This window comes from Podarcis gaigeae (assembly GCF_964106915.1).
Source record: "Podarcis gaigeae genome assembly, chromosome: 15".
NCBI classification, from domain to species: domain Eukaryota; kingdom Metazoa; phylum Chordata; class Lepidosauria; order Squamata; family Lacertidae; genus Podarcis; species Podarcis gaigeae.
The window spans coordinates 10,094,065-10,116,008 of NC_139692.1; the positions used below are offsets into that span (position 1 = coordinate 10,094,065).

A 21,944-nucleotide genomic window follows, 5' to 3' on the forward strand; every position below is an offset into this window, starting at 1 on the left:
CATACCCCCTTTTTTTAAAAAAAATAATAATCCTTGAATTATATATATCAGTTTGGCTAGGATCTTCCACCAAATGGTTAGTTTTTTAAGTACAGCCCAGACAGTGTTTCACCCTCCCTGTGAAAAATAAGCCTAAGTGACAATATCGCTATACATGTGCTATTAAACTGTTTACAGTAGTAAACAAGTCTTTCATTTATTATATCCTGAGACACACTCACATGGCTTTAGCACCCCATAAATCCCAGTGAAATGAAATAAGGGCCCTTTCTCCTTATCACCATGGCTAAGCTTTTGGTAGGCAGCAAGTCAAAGCAAACGGTTCACGCCGTGATTGCGGCAGCGAGTAAATAGGTACACAGAACACATGTGAGCAGTTTCCTAGTTTCCACTTCAGGCCTGTCAGAGAGTGATTAATGACTAACAGCCACGGCTCTGCCTTGATTGCCAAGTGCTGTATTGTTAATGCTGACATTTAATGAGGCTGGACATACTTGAACACAATTCGGCACCATCATCCGCAAATAATGTTTGATAGACGGTTAATTTGTTAAGTATTTCTTCTCTCCCTCCCCCACTTCCTTTTCAAAATGGTGTCAAAAAAGGCATCCAGGGAGAGGGTTGAAGGCTCTCACCATATTGTCGGATGGAATAATGGTTTTCTGAAAGGGCGTTTAGCAATGTGGGAGATGGAATTGTGCTGGGGGGGGGGGGTAGGTTGGAAATCACCGCTCCCTTCCTAGGTGTCTATCTTGGGATATGTCAGAGAGGTATTTGAAGCTGAAAGCAAGAACTATTCCTTCATGAACCGCAAGGATAAATCCCCAACGGCAAAACACTCCATCGGCATTTACTTTCTGGCATACCCGGGAGGCGTGCTGAAGCCTCGTGAGGATATTTGCTTAGAATCCAGGAATGATCCAAGTGGGTTAGTGACTCAGTGAGCAAGGCGCCGAGTCCTTTTATTCAGGTGATATGTGCAAAAAGGTATCAGGGTTGCTCAAAGTATCACTTTTGCTGTAATCCGAAGATTTGTGCTCCATGTTTGGCAAAAAGATCCCTGCATTGCAGGGGGTTGGCCTAAATGGCCCTCATGGGTCCTTCCAAATCTGCAATTCTATGATTTTGTGACAAGACATATGGGCTTCAGATGGGAGCGTGAGAAACTATGGCCATGCATAATCATAGGAACATACGAAGAGTCCGACTGGGTCAGGCCAAAGGTCCATCTAGACCAGCATCTTATTATAATCATAATAAATAATAATAATCTTTTATTTATACCCCGCCCTTCCCAAAAACAGGGCGGCTAACAACAAATTTAAAACACTTTAAAACACTTAATTATAAAAGCAGCATAAAATACAGTATAAAAACATGAATAACAATAAAATTCAAAAATCAATTAGATAATCCCCAGGGCTAACTGGCTGAATTGGTCCTACTTGGGCCAGCGAGGAGGCTAGGGGAGAATTAGCTGTGGGGTCTCAGAGCAGGTGATCTTCATAAAAAGGGAGGGGGAGGGAAGAGAAGGGAAGGGAAATAAAAGATCAGGCTGAATTCAAATCAAAGGCCAGGCGGAATAGATCTGTCTTACAGGCCCGACGGAAGGAGGTTAAATCCTGAAGGGCCCAGTTCTCATGGGACAGAGCATTCCACCAGGTCGGAGCCATCACTGAAAAGGCCCTGACCCTGGTGGAGGATAGTCTGACTTCCTTAGGGCCCGGGACCTTAGCTGTCCCTTATTTGAAGGGACAGTCCCTTATTCCAGCACCATGTCCCGCTGCTGTCCCTTATTGATAGATGTCCCTTAAATTTCAAAGGAAGCAGCTCCTCTCCCTCCCTCCCTGCCGGCCAGGGAGGAGGGAGGCTCCAACTGTGTTGCTTGGCTGTGTTGCTCACCCAATAATAAGTCTAAGAATGACTGGGGGGTGGAGCTTGCATGCCTTGTGTGTGGCTAGTTAATGCAAGCTGAGGGGTTTTTTGAATGCTGGACGCCATTTTCTTGCACCTGCTGCTGCACACTTTGCAGTGCAAAGCTAGGCCGGGGAGCCATCTTAAGTTGAGGCTGCATAGGCCTTGTGGTGCATGTGATTCAGATTCTATTCAGTTGAACCTCTGGTTACAAAGTTGGTTAGACAGTGTTCTCGAAGCTACCAGCATGAGTTTGACTTGACTGCAGGAGGACAGGAAGACTGGAGTGCCTGGAACAGGTGAGGCTGCAGGTCCCTTATTTTGGCTGCTGGTCCCTTATTTTCAAATCTGTAAGTTGACAGCTATGCCCGGGACCTCTAAACTATGGTTATTCATGGACCTTAAGGTCCTCTGCGGGGCATACCAGGAGAGTGCTTCTCTGCTCATACATTGACCCTGGGCTTCCTAAAGTCAGCTGGGTGGACACAAGATGTGGCTTAGGGCCCTCGTGTCCACCCAGCTACCTTTAGGAAGCCCAGGGTCAGCAGAGAAGCACTCTCCTAGGAACATAGGAAGCTGCCTTATACAAGGGTTGTACATCGTTCCTGTACTCTCCGCTGTGAGCAGAGGATTTGACCCTATTGGGGTCTCTTCCCCAGCACCTTCTCTAGGGAACATGCTGGTTAAGCAGACCCCCTTCTTCCTGACAGCACTGCTTTGCTCGGATGATCTGGGGCTGTCTTGGCCTGGTTTGGCACAAACCTGGATTCCCCACCCACCTTCTGAATCAGCCCAATTTCATTCAGTATTCAGGTTTCCCTCAAGCTGAAAAAGGTCCCCCCACCCCCAGAAAGAAGACTCAGGGTTGTGGCATCTTTAACAATATTTTCACGCTTGGGGCCAATTCCTAAGTTACATGGATCCTAGCCAGGCTGCTGCGGAAATGATTTCTAGAGAGGCATGTGTGAGGAAAACGTTGTGTTGAAACTGGAACTGATTATTTATATGTTGTTTTTATAAAAATATGTTTTATTTATTTTAAAATGAAGTGTGATAATGTTACAACACAGTTAAGACATCTAGAAATATTACATTTAGTAATAATAATTTTATTATTTATACCCTGTCCATCTGGCTGGGTTTCCCCAGCCACTCGGGGCGGCTCCCAACAGAACACTAAAAACAGAATAAAACTTCCCTAAACAGGGCTGCTTTCAGATCTCTTCTAAAAGTCAGGTAGTTGTTTATTTCCTTGACATCTGATAGGAGGGCATTCCACAGGGCAGGTGCCACTACCGAGAAGGCCCTCTGCCTTGGAACTTCCACTATTCTAAAAAATGGGTTGGAAGTCTATTGACTGCAATAAAGATTGATTGATTGATTGATTGATTGATTGATTGGGTTGGAAGTCCCAATATTATCTTGGAAGTTGACTTTCAGTCTCTCTGGACTGGTGCTTTACTGCAGCTGTGTTCTTGATACCATAATAGTACATTAGCAGTGGATGTCTTCTGCTTTAATTTGTTCTGCAATGCTTCTCCAATGCAACTGCATAATTTCTCTCTGGCGGGGCTACAGCGTAACAAAAGCAGGGACAAAAAAAGACCAGAACATTTATGGCAGGAAGAGGAAAGAGACTATGCACTGCCTGGAAATAAAGCAGCTTTTTTGCAGGTGCAAACAGTATTGATTGCGGAATCATGTCTGACTGCCCTGACAGCAATGTGAGTACGAATCATCAAGAAGACACAATAAGAATATATTGGGTTGCCCTGCCATTTTTTGATAAGGGGGACCCTGGATCGTAGCCAACTAAATAATACTCAGAGTAGACCCATTGAAATGAACAGACCTAAGTTAGCCACGCCTATTTATTGCGATGGGTCTACTCTGAGTAAGAGTAGCATTGGATGCAACCTAGTGAAGTGTTCCCCAGTTATTTATTATTTAAATTTGTATCGTGCCCCTCCTCAAATATCCCCCATGGCAGCTTACAAGAACAGATATACAAGTTCAATCAAATCACCAGTAAAATATGGATAAAAGAGCAACACCATTTAAAAAAAAGGAAAAAAAAGATCACACGAGCCATTCAAAAACAAGAGCAGCTAAAGCAACACACGAAACAGAGATAACAACATCAATCAGCGGCAGATGTATTAACACATATTAAGCGTACATATTAACCTAATAGGCCAAAAGCTTGTCTGAACAAGAGCTACGCAGATAAAAGAACAATATTTACAGGAATAAGGCATATTAAAAACAGGGGAGATAAAGGAAGCAGCTGAAAACACACACAAAAAGATAAACCCATCAATCAGGAACAGAAGTATTAACACATATTAAGGACGCGGAGATGTTCCTCTTGGCAAACTGTGTGTGAGATGGGGGAGGGATGGCAGAATGCTCTCAGAGCTCCAATCCTGCCTCTTTACTGCGGAGGCAGCTTGGGCAGTCCCTTGTTCCTAATAAAGGAAGAATGCGAGCTCAGCTCTTTCTATATTTGATACGCATATCCTGCTTTCCTCTCCTCTCCTCCAGTTGTGATACACCCTGCTTTGTGAACTGTGTCTTGGGTCTCCTCCAAAGGGCTGGGAGTTTGTGTTTTTCTGCAGGTGTATGACATGGGGATCGAGGGTCCCTTCAGACTGGTATTGTCTTCATACCTGTATTCTACAACGTGTCGCTGATGCAATACTAGTGCATTGGTGGTGTATTTCTACCAGACCACTTTACTAGTTGTTCTGTGATGATTCCCCCAGTGTTAGCACGTTGCTGCCACCTGGAAGGGCACTCTTGCACAACAGGGAAACTAAAGAGGGACAACTTTGCTGTGGAAACGTAGAGAACGGAGTTTAAGACTGGAAAAAATGAGGAACTGAGGCCACATTCGCACCATGCATTTAAAACCCTATACAGTGGTACCTTGGTTCTCAAACTTAAGCCGTTCCAGAAGTCCGTTCCAAAACCAAAGCGTTCCAAAACCAAGGCACGCTTTTCCATAGAAAGTAATGCAAAATGGATTAATCCGTTGCAGACTTTTAAAAAAAACAACAACCCCTAAAACAGCAATTTTACATGGATTTTCCTATAACGAGACTATTGATCCATAAAATGAAAGCAATAAACAATGTACTGCAGTCACACAATCCATCAATCAGTAGCTGAACTGGGTTCCACACTGTCACAAAAACAAAAAAGAGCCGCAAAAACAAAAACACAAAATAAATAGCAAAAACAGACAGACCTCAGCATAACACTCAAAAGGGAAGTGTGCCACTCAAAACAGAAGCATAACACTCAAAACAAAGCATGTTCGGCTTCCGAAAAAAGTTTGCAAACTGGAACACTTCCGGGTTTGCAGTTTTTGGGTTCCAGGTTGTTTGAGTACCAAAGCGTTTGAGAACCAAGGTACCACTGTATTACCACTTCAAACAGTCTTAGCTTCTCCCAAAGAATTCTGGGAACTGTAGTTTGTAGTTTGCAACAGGCTGCTGAGAGTTTTTAGGAGGCCCCCATTCCCCTCACGGAGCCACAGTTCTCAGATTTGCCTGGAGATCTAGAATTGTAGCTCTGTGAGGGGAAGAGTCATCCTTATACAAACTACAGCTCCCAGAATTCTTTGAGGGATGCTATCACTGTTTAAAGTGGTATCATAGTGCTTTAAATGTAGAGTGCATGTCACCTAAAAGAAACTGAAAATGACATATTCATTGACCCTCACCTCACTCCCCACCCCACAGGAATTTGAATGCAAAGTCACTGAGCCTCCTCGGGCGAAGACTCAGTTTTCCCTTTCAGAATGAGGCCGCCAGACTCTCTTTGCCGCCATATTGTTACCAGTTGGTTCTTCTCCTCCCAACTGCTGTTGCCTATTGGCTTGCCACATTCACCCACTCTGGGACAGAGGAAAACGGATAAGGATTTAATCAGATACTAGCATATTCAGGTGGTGCAACTAAAGTCTATTTGGAGCTCTTGCACAGCTAAGCTGCTTCCCACCACAAAATCGGACATTTTACAGTAAATAAGGTAAAGCACTGGAAAGTGCTGGCTAGCGATGTTGTTGTTATTTAGTCGTTTAGTCATGTCCGACTCTTCGTGACCCCATGGACCAGAGCACGCCAGGCACTTCTGTCTTCCACTGCCTCCCGCAACTCATGCTGGTAGCTTCAAGAACACTGTCCAACCATCTCGTCCTCTGTCGCCCCCTTCTCCTTGTGCCCTCCATCTTCCCCAACATCAGGGTCTTTTCCAGGGAGTCTTCTCTTCTCATGAGGTGGCCAAAGTATTGGAGTCTCAGCTTCAGGATCTGTCCTTCCAGTGAGCACTCAGGGCTGATTTCCTTCAGAATGGATAGGTTTGATCTTCTTGCAGTCCATGGGACTCTCAAGAGTCTCCTCCAGCTGATCACTGAAGAATTGATGCTTTTGAATTATGGTGCTGGAGGAGACTGGCTAGCGCTAGCTTGATGCAACATCCCGTGACCCACAAACAGGTCACAAGGTCTAACCTCCCCTAAAATTTTGTGCCAGCTAATTAAAGTAAATGTTCAATAATGGTCTGGAAGTGACCCACGTGGGAATGGAAAGGAGAAGTAGAAGCAAATCTCTGCTGAAATTTCACAGCCAAGAAACGTGTTTGCAGTTCTCCCTCTGGCTTTGCCCCGGGAGACTGGATAAGGCCTGCCACTTAATATCCTGTGAAACATGATTTCTCATTTCTGCCTTTCAACTTTGTGAGGCCGCAACACCTATGAGGTATTCTGTGTTACAAAACCTTGATTTCTCTCCCCGCCCCCTTTTAAAACCAGGTGTTTCCTTTCTGTGCCAGGTCCCAAAGCCGCAGGTACACTGCAGAAACAGGCCAGATTCCTAGCTCACATTTAGGAATGAACTGCTTTGCCGAATCAGACTTTTCTTCTATACCTATTTAAATGCCTTTGCCCAATCTATATGGGATGTATGCTGCAAAAGCATTATTCATGGGAATTTATTTTGGGATAGGTTTACTCCACCTTCCAACATGTGGGGGGGGGGGGAATCCCAAGGTAGCATGTAATATTTTAAAGTAGAGTCAATGAGAGAGGTTTTAGTTTGTATCTAAGGACAGACTTGCAGGATCAGGCCAGTGGCCCATGTAGTTCAGCATCCTGTTCTCACAGTGGCCAACCAGATGCCTATGAATAGTCTGCAAGCACAAGAGCATTCTCCCTCCTAGAACTGATTAAAGGTTTCAGCCACACTATAAAGTTGGAAGCGGTGCAGCAGAATGCTCAAATGATTTTAAAGCAGGGACTAACTGTTACAAAAGGTACACAGGTAGCGCTGTGGGTTAAACCACAGAGCCTAGGACTTGCTGATCAGAAGATCGGCGGTTCGAATCCCCACGACGGGGTGAGCTCCCGTTGCTCGGTCCCTGCTCCTGCCCACCTAGCAGTTCGAAAGCATGTCAAAGTGCAAGTAGATAATAGGTACCGCTCCGGCGGGAAGGTAAACGGCACTTTCATGTGCTGCTCTGGTTCACCAGAAAGTGGCTTAGTCATGCTGGCCACATGACCTAGAAGCTGTACGCTGGCTCCCTTGGCCAATAAAGCAAGATGAGCGCCGCAACCCCAGAGTCGGCCACGACTGGACCTAATGGTCAGGGGTCCCTTTCCCTTTAACTGTTACAAACAGAGCAATCCTACGCCTGAATTCAGCAGGGCCTACTTTCAAGGAAGTGTGTACTGTATAGAGATTGCAACTTACCTAAGTGATTTGTTTATTTATGGAGCCAGCTGAGTGCTTGCGGGAAGTGTGATTTGGAAACTTAATTTCCCTTCCACTCCCTTTCCTTTGATTCGATCGTCCGTCCATCCCTTCGTACTTCTCACGGTCAACAACACTCCTTTAAATTACTCCTCTGTATCAGGTTATTTTCCAGCTCTAATCCCCACTGTCATTTCATCAGGTTTTGCCTGAAGCTTCTCCTTTGGATCCTAATCCCTCCTGTCAGCATTATCTCTTTGATCAAGGTGTTCTGGTTTAGGGCCTCCCCCTGCTTAGGACACCTGCATGGATATGGGCTCCCTCTTCAGCTTTTCCCCTCCTTTAACTGCCTTGCCATCTGCTTTTTTGTAACCCTCCAACCTGGGCAGCCACTCCTCCAAAGTAGAGATGGGAACCTGTGAGCTCCAATCACTGCCAGTCAGCATGGCCAATCATTAGGAGTGACAGGAGCTCTTGACTTTGACACGGAGAATTTTGGGGTTGAAAGGGACACCAAAGGTCATCTAGGCCAGGGGTCACCAAACGTATTCAGCAGGGGGCCGGTCAACTGTCCTTCAGACCTTGTGAGGGGCCAGACTATTTGGGGGGGGTGAACGAATTAATATGCCCCACAAATAACCCAGAGATGGATTTTAAATAAAAGGACACATTCTACTCATGTAAAAACAGACTGATTCCAGGACCGACCGCAGACCAGATTTAGAAGGCAATTGGGCCGGATACGGCCCCCGGGCCTTAGTTTGCCTACCCATGATCTAGGCCAACCCCCCACAATGCAGGAATCTCAGCTAGAGAGCCAGTGTGGTGTAGTGGTTAAGAACAGTATATTCGTAATCTGGGGAACTGGGTTCGCGTCTCCGCTCCTCCACATGCAGCTGCTGGGTGACCTTGGGCTAGTCACACTTCTCTGAAGTCTCTCAGCCCCACTCACCTCACAGAGTGTTTGTTGTGGGGGAGGAAGGGAAAGGGGAATGTTAGCCAATTTGAGACTCCTTCAGGTAGTGATAAAGCGGGATATTAAATCCAAATTCCTCCTCCTCCTCCTCCTCTTCTTCTTCTTCTTCAGCATTCATGACAGATGGCCATCCAACCTCTGCTTAAAAACCTCCAAGGAAGGAGAGTCCTTGTAACTTGAAGCCATTGCTTGAAGTCCTACTGTTATGTACTGAGCTGAATCCTAGAACAATAGGATCCAGAATGCAGCAGTCTGATTGGTCCCTAGGAGGCACCCAATCCAGCTCCAGGTGGAAGTGAATCAGCGACCTGATTGGCCTGCGGGAGCAGCCAATCAGGCTCCTGGGTGAAGTGAATCCGCAACTTGATTGGCCTGCAGGAGAAGCCAATCAGGCTTCTGGAGGAGGTGAATCCGCAACCTGCAGGAGCAGCCCGGAATTAGCCTGCAGGAGCAGCCCGGAATTAGCCAGTCACGTGGGGCCCATTGTGTAAATAATGTACAGCTAGACGTTTTGGGGAAAGTTTCATTATTGCTATTATGAGCTGAATAAAGAGCATGAAATTCACACTTGACTCCGAGGAGAAAACAAGCATGCTCCCTCTTCCATGTGACAGCCCTTGAGACTCGCAGGCAGCGGGGGTTGCCACAGAGGGAGCAAGAGGCCAAAGGGGTTCTCTGCCCTTTTCTGGTGGCAATGGTCATGGCTGTTCAATGGCGGCTCTTTCCCTCACTGCCGCTGGGCTGGTTCCCTCCCTCAAATGCCAGCAAAGCAACCCAATGAGGACTGGGCATGCTCAGTAGCCATAGCATGCTGGCTGACTGGGTGTGGGGAACGGAATGGAATGTCCTGGAAAAGGGTATGGCTGGCTGAAACGTTGTGCATTTCGTTGCGGTGAGGCCCACTTACAATACGTGCTAAGAATAAAATCCAATGCTCCCTCCCTGTTTTCTGAAAAGGCCTTTAATTTCCTGTCTCATGGCACATTTCCGTTCCAATGAGTTTGGGCAAAATTGCTGGAAGGAGGAGACGAGGCGCTCCTAATCTTCCCTAATAGCCATACCTAATAATTATTAAATAGGTTGTTTGTAAAGCGCCTTGAAGATGAAATACTTTATAGAAGCGTGATTACTATTTACAGGCATGCTTAGCCTGATCAAATGGAGTTGAAAGGTGGCTCTTTTGACAGGAAGGGAAGTCTCAAAAGGGCTTCGTTTTATCTGCCTTTCTGCTTCTTAACATATTTCAAAAATGTTTTTTGGGAGAATGTTTATGGGCAAGTGGCAACTTTCCATAAAATCAAAGGGAAGGAGGCACTTAGAATACCTTAGAGGTTTTTTGGAGGGGGTGCAAATTAAATTAAAAATGACAGCATCTACCTGCCTCCTTCTTCCCCCCTTATCAGCATATTCTATCTCTTCCTCACATGAGCCAACTGAAACTATTTGCTTTGCAGGAACTTTTTCTACACAAAGCTTTTGTGCGCACACCAAACCTTTAAAGTGCGTTCAAAGCAAATGCTGCCCCACAGAGAACGCTGGGAACTGTACTTCAGCCCCATCACAGAGCTACAATTCCCAGCACCCTTAGTAAACTACAGTTCCCAGGATTCCTAGTGGCGGTGATGAGAATGTGCTTCAAAGGTATAGCAGGTACCCAGCCTGAGCTGTAGTTTTTGTTATTAGCATCTCCAAACAAATGCAAAGTATAAAAACCTAAACGGGAATGTAAGAGGGGACCTGTTAGATCAGACCTATGGTCCAACCACCATCCTTTCTGGATGCTTCCTAGATGCCTTCAGGAATCCCCTAAGCACAGCAGAAGCTAGTCAGAGCGTGCGCACACACACACTTGCTCCAGAAAAAATGTGTTTCAGTGGCATCCTGCCTCAAAACCTGGCTTAACACATAGATTAACATTCATGGCCTCACATTTCTATGTTTCCATCTTAGTCACTATCGTTTGCTAGATAACATCTTCCTACTGACAGTGGGGCAAGCACTGCATTCGAATCACTTCCTATGTCAGCGTTTCTTTATAAATTAAGTATATTCTCCACTTTCTGAGCAACAGGTCCTCAAAGCAATTTACGTTTTAAAATATGATAGCGTCTTCTTAACCTTTCCCCCCTCTGGTGCTGGAAAAGCAACTAGTTTTGCTCCAGACATCAACTCATTCCAGTTTAGATTCATCCCTCTACAAAAGAAGCTAATTCATTACCGTTCTGTTCATAGCTAACTTTAAGTTTGTCTAAATACCACCAAGCTAGTGGCAGATCCAGAGAGTTCTTTGTGAATAAGGATTCATTGCTAAACTACTCTGAGAATTGGGAATAGCGGCCCCCTAATGACTCTCAGCACCTCTGACAAACTACAGCTCCCAGAATACTCTGGGGGAAGCCATGACTATTCAAAGTGGCATAGTAATGCTTTGAATGCATAGTGTGAATTTGGCCCTGGTCTAGCACTCCAGTCAGTGGCTGCTTCAGTTTTTCCTTTGTGAATGGGATATAAGAGCACAGCATTCCCTCTGAGGGGAGAATGTTGCGTTAAGCCTGGAGTTTCTTTAAAGTCTGCCTGCTGCACCTTGTTCTGCTGAAGGGGCAAGCGTCTATTCCGTTTCAGCTGAAACTGAAAAGTGGCTAGGCTCTTCAGCATGCAGCGGAGACCTTGAAGAAACCCCTTGGCTCTTCAGCATTTCCCTTCTCCCTATTACTTTCCCCGTGATCCCAAGAACGCCCTAAAAGTTCATCCAGGAGTTGGACCCTGTTTCAGAACTTCCTTGTCCCTCAGTGCATGTGCTATTAACGTTATTAACAGCTAACGACCCACAGCTTCTCACCAACACTGCCTCCATGAGCTCATACCAGTCTAAGTAGAGGTAACCTTAAACTGAAAAGAGATTAGGGGGGAGGGTCACCACTATTTATGACTGTCAAGCGGTGATTAATGACCAACCAGCTCAAAATTGCCTTTAATGCCAGCTCAGTATTGTTGCTTGTGGCAGTTAATGAGGTTAGACAGACTTTTTACACAGCACTTTAGTGCAGGGTTGCAGAATGGGGACGTGTCTCCTGCAGAGCTTAACACAACCACCAGATTCCCTGGGCAAGGAGCTAAGAACCTTTGATTTCCCCTTTAAGAAAATAGACAAAGAGCCCAAGCAACTGCCAAGGGCAGTGTCTGTCCACCTGTTTGAATCCAGTCACACCCCTCCCATACCTTTGTCGCTGGAGTTTGGAGCAGGCCAAGGAAAGGTAAAGAAATAAAATATTGCACCTCTATGCATTAAGGGGGGGAGGGAGGTTGCTTTCTGGCCCTGCCTCTGCAGACAGGCTGGAGTCAATAGTGTTAATGAGAATATTTCAAAGACCTTTGAACTTGTCTCGGTTTGTTGGCTCGTAAAAAGTACAGAGTGATTTTTTCACTGGCTCCAAAACAGCAAGGTGTGTCTTGGGAGGGGGTTTAAAAAAAAGTTATTGAAGTGCTGGAAGAGTTGCCTCAGCTGCTGATATGATACTAGGACAAGTTAAAGTTATTGCTACTGATATATAAAGCCCTGAATAGATGGAGACCAAGTTACCTCCGGGAACACCTTACCTAGTATAAACCTGGCAGGTCACATAAATCAACAGGAGAAACATTCTTGGTTTGTGTTGGGTGATGTGATCCGTGATCTTGCACCTTTTTTTGTTATTGTTTCTTTAGCTTGCAATCCGCCTTGTGCATCGCAATACAGAGAGGTGGTGTACAAATTAAAACTGGAACGCAATTATTTCCATTAATTATTATTATTAAATTTGTATTCCGCCCTTCATCCAAAGATCACGGGGAGGTTTGCAGCATAAAAACACAAAATTAGACCACGAAATACATAGCAAAAACAGAACAGTAACCCCTCCTCTCGCAAGCACATTTAAAAGGCCATAGATTAATGAGCCAAAGGCCGGATTATGGAGGAATGTTTTCGCCTGGCACCTAAAGATATGCAATGAAGGTGCCAGGAGATCATCCACAAACGGGGAGCCACCGCAGAAAAACCCCATTCTTGTGCCACCACCCTCTAGACTTTGCATGGAGGCAAAGCAACAGGGAACCAGGCAGAGGGCCTTCTTGGTAGTGGCACCTGCCCTGTGGAACACCCTCTCATCAGATGTCAAAGAGAAAAACAGCTACCTGACATTTAGAAGACATCTGAAGGCAGCCCTGTTCAGCGAAGTTTTTAATGTGTAACATTTTAATGTATTTTTGATCTTTGTTGGAAGCCACCCAGAGTGGCTGGGGAGACCCAGCCAGATGGGCGGGGTATAAATAATAAGTATTATTATTATTATTATGGAGGGGACACACAAAGAGGCACCTCACATGATGGTCTCAGGGTCCCGATTGGTTCAAATGAAATGTTATCATTGATTGCATTTATTAATTCCTTCCGTGAAGCATCTCAAAGCAATATACACTATAATGAAAACAAGAATAAAATAGTTGAACACACACACACACCCTACATTTTCCCCTGATGGGTCTTGAGGCAGCTACACAGAATTGTAGAATTGGAAGGGGGTACAAGGGTCATCTAGTCCAACCCCCTGCGATGCTGGAATCTCAGCTAAAGCACCCATGAAAGATGGCCATCCATCCAGCCTCTGCTTAAAAATCTCCAAGGAAGGAGAGTCCACCATCTTCTGAGGGAAACCGCTCCACAGTCAAGCAGTTCTTACAGTCAGAAAGTGCAGGAGAAAACAAGTCTTATGTTTACATACCTTGACTGTTTTGTTGTTATTATTGATGGTGTCTGACCTATTTGTGTAAAATGAAACTACACAAGTACAGCAGGCTTCCTGCGGCTGACGTTTGCCCTTCAACATGTGGAGGGCATCAAGCATGGGGCAGAGGGATGTGTGATCAGTGAGACCCATTGCAATGCATTGACTTAAGTAACAGTGCAATCCCAACCTTGTCTACTCTCTAGGTCTCTGCTGGGGGCCTGTTTTGTATTGTTTCTGCTTTTTTTGTTTAAATATGCCTCTTGTTTCTTGAATTTTAAACCTTTTCCCTTTTTTTGCTGATTTTAAAATACCTTGAGAAGCTTGTGTGGCATGTGAATAAAAAATGATAGTACCCCGAGATATGTATCAGGAGATGGCACGACGTCTCTGCTAATGTCTCCTTGTAGATTTCTTTTATTTCTGGAGTTATTACTAATAATATTACCTTTGCACCACTAGGTCACATCTTGATGCTGTTAACCATGGATCAGCAGACAGGTTCTGATCTACAGGCCAAAGTCAGTCTCAGCAATAAGCAAGGATTTTTGTTGTTGTTGTTGTTAAAAAAAACCTGTTTTCCCTTCCTTATAGGAATGCGTTTCGTCTTAGCTCAGAGCAATTTCTTAGCTTACAGTTATTAAAACACAAAGGGGCTGAGCCAAGCTCTGTGATTTATGAAACACGTGCTAGATTCATTAAAAACCTTAAAAGATTTAATACATTTTATTGAGGCTTTAAATCTGGGCAAGTATTTAAAAACTTAATGCAGGGCGTATTTCATTCCAGACACCTTTTTAAACACTTATTTTGGAGCTGTAAAATTTGGATTGACAAATATTGCAGATATTTCATTACTCATTTTTATAAATTGGCACAGAATTCTTCTGACAGGTTTGTTATGTTTGTGTGTGTATAAAGTACACACACATACATACTCAATGAGATTTATATTGTCTAAATATAAAATTATTCTCTTTTATTGACGTTTTATAGGTCTTTTCCCCCTATGTTTCTTTATAGTCCCTTCAGCAGTTACACATACACACACAATACTTAATATATTTCTGCATGATCTGACACTCTTATTATTGCTCCTGCATTTGACCAAGCATGCATTCTAATAGAAAACATATTTTTATTCCTTTTTAATCATCTACAGATTTTTATTGTTTTTAATTTTTAGCCATGAAAGAAAAGAGGCTAGGAATTTCTGCCAAAGTCTTCCCATGACATCGCACCTCTGTAGTGACCTCAGATTTGTATCAGTATTAAGATGAGAGGCTGCCTGAGTCACTTACACAATGCATTCCCCACCTGCAAAGTTACGCAGGAAGATTTGCACAGATCTGAAATCTAACGGTTTTCACCCCATTCATTAGCACAGAATCACATGCTGAATATTTTCTGTCCTAAGGAACAGATCCAAAAGGTAACTCAGAATTCAAGGGATGATGGGGCATGCCTCTTAGGGGGGGTGTTATTTAAAAGTGAGTACATTTACCAGGTATAAAGGTAAAGGTAAAGGTACCCCTGCCCGTACGGGCCAATCTTGACAGACTCTAGGGTTGTGCGCTCATCTCACTCTAGAGGCTGGGAGCCAGCGCTGTCCGGAGACACTTCCGGGTCACGTGGCCAGCGTGACAAACTGCACCCGGCGAGCCAGTGCAGCACACGGAACGCCGTTTACCTTCCCGCTAGGAAAGCGGTCCCTATTTATCTACTTGCACCCGAGCGTGCTTTCGAACTGCTAGGTTGGCAGGCGCTGGGACCGAGCAACGGGAGCGCACCCCGCCGCGGGGATTCGAACCACCGACCTTTCGATCGGCAAGCCCTGGGCGCTGAGGCTTTAACCCACAGCGCCACCCGCGTCCCTTTTACCAGGTATACCCGTTTTCAATTTGTAACATTTTTAGCTCACCTCTTCTTTCAAGATCAGAACAGCATACATGGTCCTTTTTTTTGCCCTCTGTGATCCAGTAACCCTGGAAGGTAGGGTAGGAGGAGGGATGGTGATTAGCCTAAGGTCACTTTTGCAGCTTTGTGGCTAAATGGGAATTGGAAGCAGATCTTGGATCAAGACTCAAACCACTACACTACTCAAGCTCTGAAGAAAATAAAAACTGTACTGGCTACTTTCAAAGAAGTGATATACAAGGATGCTAGCACTGCACTGTTATCAGCTGGTATTTTTTCTCCAACTCACCCTTTCTCCTCTGCTCTCTATGCTCCTGTGAGTTACCTTGCTCAATTGCAGACAAATACCGGTACCTCTATCCCTGGGCAATGGAGACACTTGCACTGATGGGCTTCTCAAACAGGATTACCCATCCTACAAAAGAAGGAATAAATGCAACAGGAATTAATGCACTTGGCATCTGCAGCAGGCATGTGGTCTGCCCGTCCTGTAGAACGATGAGAAATTAAAGCAAGATAAAGCACTCTAGGTCCATTTTTCACTTCTACGGAACACTGTTACCACAAGCCAAGAAACTCTGTGGCTTTCCAGTGATTCTCAAAGGATGTGGCACACCACACTGGTGGGGCAGGAGAGGGTGGCAAGTATGGAGGCAAGATTCAAGGACAATCAGTACTGTGTTTGGGGAATGATTCATGTTCTTATTTAGCTGCATTGTGTTATACTTTCTGGGTGCCCCATGGTCATATTATAAAGTAGCTGTGCATTATCTTATAAATCAAGTGCTGCTAGTTGTTGTTTGTTTCCCAATGTATTTCTTATTAATTAAAAAAAACAGTGTGGCACGAGCAAATTATTATTCTGAAAGTGTGGCCTGGAGGGGAAAAAGTTTGAGAACCACTGGCTTAGTTGAAATATGATCCTCCAAACTAGCGCTCCGAGAGCCCTTTGAGATTAGAAATGAGCTGTAGGTTTAACATATCCCTCCCGCAAATGATTTGTTTAAAAAAATGTTTTATTTTCGGTTACAAATGAAACGTGTCGTTGTATTTATATTCAAATTATATTTGCATCTGGGTGTTGGCACTGGCAAAATATTATGGAAATCCCCCCCCCCCCCCCGTGGAGCGCTTCCTATTTTTAGAAACCGGCTTCCCTGGCTCTGCTCTGAAATCTAACCACTAACCCCCACTGCCTCTCTGCACAAACCATGCCCACCTGGCCCTCGGACTACAACTCCCATCAGCCTTAGCCAGCTGCGGAGCCCAAAGTGACGCTCTTCGAAAGCGAAACGAAACCCGGCACCGGCTCTCTCGCGCCCTCTGCCGGAGCCAGCGCAGGAACTGCAGGGAGGGAAAGGCGGGGAGGTGTCGAAGCGTCGGGGGCTGATGGCGTCACGGGAGCGACGACGCGGAAGTCGCGGCAGCAGCTGGTGCAGGAGGAGCAGGTGGCGGCGGCGGCGGTGAGTGCGAGCGGCTGAGGCGCGGGGTGCGGGGGGTGGGCCGCTTCCCAGGCCGGCCCTCCTTGGCCCCTGGCCGCCTTCTTCCTCCTCCCCGGCCCCTCGACTAGGCAGGGCCTCCTCCTCCTCCTCCCAGCCGGGCTCCCACCCCTCTCGCCCGGTTACAGGGACCGTCTTGCTTCAGGCTCTGCTCGCTCCAGCCAGGCCTCCCTGCTCTAAAGCCAGGACCCCAATGGTCCTTCCCCGGCCCTCCCTCGCCTGTTCTTTTAAGGGCCACCTTGTCATTGGTTGTAGCCATGGGGGGGATGCAGGGGGGGCAGCGACCATTTCCCCAAGTCAAGAATTAATAAAAAACACTTAACTTGGTTCTTCCCCCCACCCAACATAAAGCCTGCTACGCCCTTGCACCCTGCTTTATTTAAATAACAGTAACAATAATAAGGAATTTTTTGTCTCTCCCTTCCTACCCAGCTGACACGTAGGGAGCCGCTTTTTACATCCCGAAACTTGTTGACCTTTTATTTTATTTTTTTAAGAGGGCCCCATCTCTGTCCTGCCTCGCTAACTGGTTGGTTATTAGCAGAATACAGGTGTGGGTGGCTCTGTGGTCTAAACCACAGAGCCTAGGGCTCGCCGATCGAATCCCCACAACTGGGTGAGCTCCTGTTGCTGCTCCTGCCAACCTAGCAGTTCGAAAGTGCAAGTAGATAAATAGGTACTGCTCCGGCGGGAAGGTAAATGGCATTTCCGTGTGCTGCTCTGGTTCGCCAGAAGCAGCTTAGTCATGCTGGCCACATAACCTGGAAGCTGTCTGCGGACAAACGCCGGCTCTCTAGGCCAATAAAGCGAGATGAGCGCCGCAACCCCAGAGTCGTCCGCGACTGGACCTAATGGTCAGGGGTACCTTTACCTTTACAGTGCAATGAAATCCAAAGAAAGCCAGGCAAGGGGGGCGGGGCAGACCAGAGTGAAACTCAATAGATTAAAATAGCAGGTTTTAAAAAATACAGTATGTATATTTATATTCCCAGAACTCAAAACTTTTTAAAAGACTGGGAGATTTTTTTAAAAAGAAAGTATTTCAACACACAAAAGAAGGTTCTAGATTAGCTCTTCCCTTCTCATAACGAGCTTGTGAGGTAGCCTAGGGCTGTGTTCGGTGTCAGGTGGCCCAGGATCACCCAGTGAACTTTGTGTCTGAGCAGTATTTGGAGCCTGGCCTCCTCAGTCCTTCTCCAGTGCTCAAGTTTGCTCAACCACGCTGGCAGTCTTGTGTGTCTGGCACCAGCCATTTCCTGAAAAGGCTTAAAGGAGAGGACTTGGTCAAGCTCCAGTAATTAATGTCACATTGAATGCTGTAGCCATTGGAGAGAATCTGCCCAACCCTTACAGCTCTGTTTTGTGCATATTTACTTGTAAACAAGTCCCAGGTGTTCAGTGGGGTTTATAGGTAAACAGGTGTGCTGCCCACAGAGTTTAGAGCTCTAGACTAGGCTAAGAAGGCCATTGGCCTGATCAAGCAAGCTCTGTCTAGTCCAGCATCCCGTTCTCACATTGGCCAGCCAGATGCCTGTGGGAAGTCTGCAAGCAGAACCTGAGCACAACCTCACTCTGCACACCTGTGATTCCCAGGAACTGGTATTCAGAAGCATACTCTCTCTTGACGGTGGAGGTAGAATATAGCCAGTCTTCCAAAATTCAGCTTCTTTGGATGTCCATGAGTTCATGGCTTGTGAGAAAGGGGAAGGAACCTTTCTCTATCCGCTTTCTCCATGCCATGAATAATTTTATAAACTTATAACACGTCACCTCCTACTCGCCTTTTCTCTAAACCAAAAAGTCCCAAACGTTGCAACCTTTCCTCATAGGGGAGTTACTTCACCCCCTTGACCATTTTGAGATCTCCAATAATTTTCAGCTGTTTTTCTCCTGCTTTGGTGGGAGATGCGGGGAATTGTGGGCTATGCGGAAGGGCAAGTAACATTATTGATATATGAAGCATCGTACTGTGTTGTAGCTGCTTCTCTTGTCTTTTGATTTGTGGATTAATGTCATGTGGACATTCCTTATATCATACTTCACCCCAAGGTAGAGCTGCCCTCCTGGGGCCACCACCCTGAAAATTCAGCAGATTGGGTTAGAACCGTAAAGCAAAGTGGGGTTCAGGTTTTCATACCAAGTGAGTCACAAGAGTACTTGGACATGGAACCTGCAGGCCACACAATGCCTTGTCCTGTATGGCAGGGGAGTGAGAGCAACATTTGACAAGGACACCCATCTCTCAAGTCAACTAAGCAACAGCAGGCTTTGGGAAGGAGGTGTGAAGCTCTGGCAGTGTCCTAGAGCCCTCCCTGCTCTTTCCTAAAGCTGGGAAAGCACTAACTAGCCCAGTGCTTTTGGAAAGGCAGCCCAAGGGCTGGGGGGTAGGGTGCCAAATGTTGCTGAGGGCCACATGTTGGACCACCCTGCTCTGGAGGGTCCTTTCTCTGCTTTGCAGACTGCATATCCTTTCCTATCCACTCTACTTCCTAGTCAAAACCATTTCTTGTTTTGTGAATTGTCACCTCTCCAGTGAAGAGCTTTCGCAAACACCAAATCCCTGGTACTGTCTTGCAGCTGCATCTCAGAAATCACCATTGTGGCTCTTGGATATCTAACATGCTGGGTGGTCTGGGGTGTTTTGAAGTCATGTGAGTTCTCACCTCTTGGCTTTCTAGAAAAGAAGTCATTCTCACTGTTGCACACAGACACATCCTGGGAAGAAGTTATGTAACTCTTTTGTCTTCCTTTAACAAACAGCAGAGTTGCATAGCCTGTGTTCCTGTTTTCTGTTCATCTTAATTTTTATCTTAATGAGAAGAGAACAGGAAATAAAGTTGTTTAAGTAATTTCCTAAAGTGTCCATAGACTTCTCACAGCAGAATGCATTGCCTTGCTCACATATGTTGCTGGCATCCATCCGTCTCAGGAGACAGTGGAAGAGTGCGCCCTTGGGGGTAAAATCAAACCATTGGGGCTCTGCGCTCCTCCCAGCGGTCATTTCTCCTCTGGTCATTGCTGTGGATACAGGACCTGACAGTCTGCCTCCAGGCACTGCAAGGAATTCCCACACAGCAGGGTTAATGTTCCTAGTCTTCATGTCAGGTTTGCTGACACCTTTATAGTGCAGAGTTGGTCTGCCAACAGGCCTGAGGCCAGATCCCTTGGGGATCCTGCTATCTTTCATTCTGTGTACATGACCAAGCCATGTTGCTGAGATAGAATGCTGGGAATGTGGGCTTTGCAGAGCACACCTTTTTTTGAGACTATGTCCTGCCATGTGATGCCCAAAATCTTAGATGAATGTATCGCCTTGCTAACATTGTGTGGCTTGGCTGATTCATAGAAGTAATCAGGTTGCTTCTCTGTAGACCAAAGGTGAATCCCAAGGCCCACATTCCCTTCTGGACAACTTTACAAGAGCCACATACCAGTGGTGGGTGGGACCAGAAGCAAAAATATTCAAGTACTACTTTTGCTCAGTAGGCCAGCTTTTATGCACACTTCTCTTCTTCCTCTGTGTACTAATAATGGTAATAACAATCAGCCCCCCCCCCCCTTCAGGCATTATCAGAGTTCAAGGACACATTCTGGCCAGCCAAAAACACCTGAGAGTCTCAAATAGGTATGGGGAGGGATGTGGTCTGGGGAGAGTTCCATGAGGCAGATTGAGAGGTTTGGAGGACCACTTTTGGTCCCTAGTCCTGAGGTTCCCCATCTGTAATGTAGGCATTTATGCGTTGTGGCTGTCTACTGCTGGTAGCACGCTGATTTCTGAAATGGCGTCCATCCTATACCTCAAGACAAGCAGTGTACATCTGATGGATGTGAGAAATTTGGGCACAATCCATTGGGAAGTCCTGTGTAAGATGAATGGTGCATGGGTATAATGCTCTTGTACATTTCCTGCTCATTTCAATGGGGCCACCCACCTCATGAGGGGCAAGCAGAAAGAGCTTTTCTCTAATGGCATCATGAAGACGTAGAGTCGTCCAGCATATGACCCAGAGATCTTGCCTCAGGGCTGCAATCCTAGCCCCATTTACCTAAGAGCAAACCACAATGAACTCAGTAGGGTTTGCTTTTAAAGGGTAGACGTAGGGCACTGTAACTTGTTTGAGAACAGTAGTATTCCTTGCCTCAGCAGCAGATCAGAGACAAAAGGAAGCCAGTGATGTGAGAAGAGTGGAAGGAAGGTAGCAGAAGACATAGCTGCAGCCAATTTTTGTGTGCGGATCTAGTGTTGCTACAGGCAGAATCTCCAAGGGGAGGAGTCATAGAGTATCTGCTTTGTGTAGTAGAAGGTCCCAGGTTCAGTCCCTTGCATCTTAAGGTAGGGCAGGGAGTGAGTCCTGTCTGAAATCTAAATACCGTATTTTTCGTCCCATAGGACGCTCTGTCCCATAGGACGCACCTACTTTTTTGGGGGGGGAAATAAAGGGAAAAAAATTTTCCTTTGTTTTCCCCCCCAAAACCAGGTCGGGGAACAGTGGGATGGCGGTGCTGCGCCTCCCCGCTGTCCCCTGAGCTTGTGGGGCTGGCCCATGTCTGCCTGGCGCGAGGGGCGCTCTGCTTCAGGGCGCCCCGCGCGTCGGGCGGCAGGCTACAGTCCGCAGCATGGGGAGCCCTCTGTTTCAGGGCGCCCCACGCGCCCCCCGGGTGCACAAGGCTTGCCAACACCAGCGCGGAGCACGGGGCGTCCTCCGAAGGGTGCTCCGCGCTGCCAGCTGCCGCCCGCAAGCCTTGCGCTCTCGGGGGGAGATCCCCCGGGTGCGCAAGGCTGGCCAACACCAGCGCAGAGCACGGGGCGTCCTCCGAAGGGCGCCCCGTGCTCCGCGCTGCCAGCTGCCGCCCGCAAGCCTTGCGCTCTCGGGGGGAGATCCCCCGGGTGCGCAAGGCTGGCCAACACCAGCGCGGAGCACGGGGCGGCCTCCAAAGGGCGCCCCGTGATCCGTACTGCCTGCTGCCGCCCGCAAGCCTTGCGCTCCCAGGGGGAGATCCCCCGGGTGCGCAAGGCTTGCCGACACCAGCGTGGAGCACGGGGCGTCCTCCGAAGGGCGCCCCGTGCTGCCGGCTGCCGCCCGCAAGCCTTGCGCTCACGGGGGGGCATCCCCCGGGTGCG

The 21,944-nt window shown here is 46.7% G+C and overlaps 1 protein-coding gene and 2 long non-coding RNA genes across 5 annotated transcripts in view; 2 read left to right on the top strand and 1 right to left on the bottom strand.

Moving 5' to 3' along the window:
* Nucleotides 1-21,944, top strand: part of LOC310832220 — a 91,810-nt gene that overhangs the window by 46,126 nt on the left and 23,740 nt on the right. The gene's annotated exons all lie outside the window — the stretch shown is intronic.
* On the bottom strand, nt 10,285-15,969 carry LOC310832246. Its single transcript, XR_014558195.1, has 3 exons — nt 15,328-15,969; nt 13,855-13,915; nt 10,285-10,356 (listed from the first exon to the last, which is right to left on the bottom strand). It is a non-coding gene; the product is annotated as an uncharacterized lncRNA (long non-coding RNA).
* ERLIN2 (ER lipid raft associated 2) overlaps nt 16,714-21,944 on the top strand; it is a 28,971-nt gene continuing 23,740 nt past the window's right edge. For 2 of the 3 annotated variants that reach the window (XR_014558145.1, XM_083713781.1), the window contains exon 1: nt 16,714-16,786. The gene's annotated coding sequence lies outside the window, so the exon portion shown is untranslated. Of the gene's footprint in view, nt 21,195-21,944 lie in introns of all 3 variants that reach the window. The other variant, XM_083713782.1, reaches the window with a different exon arrangement.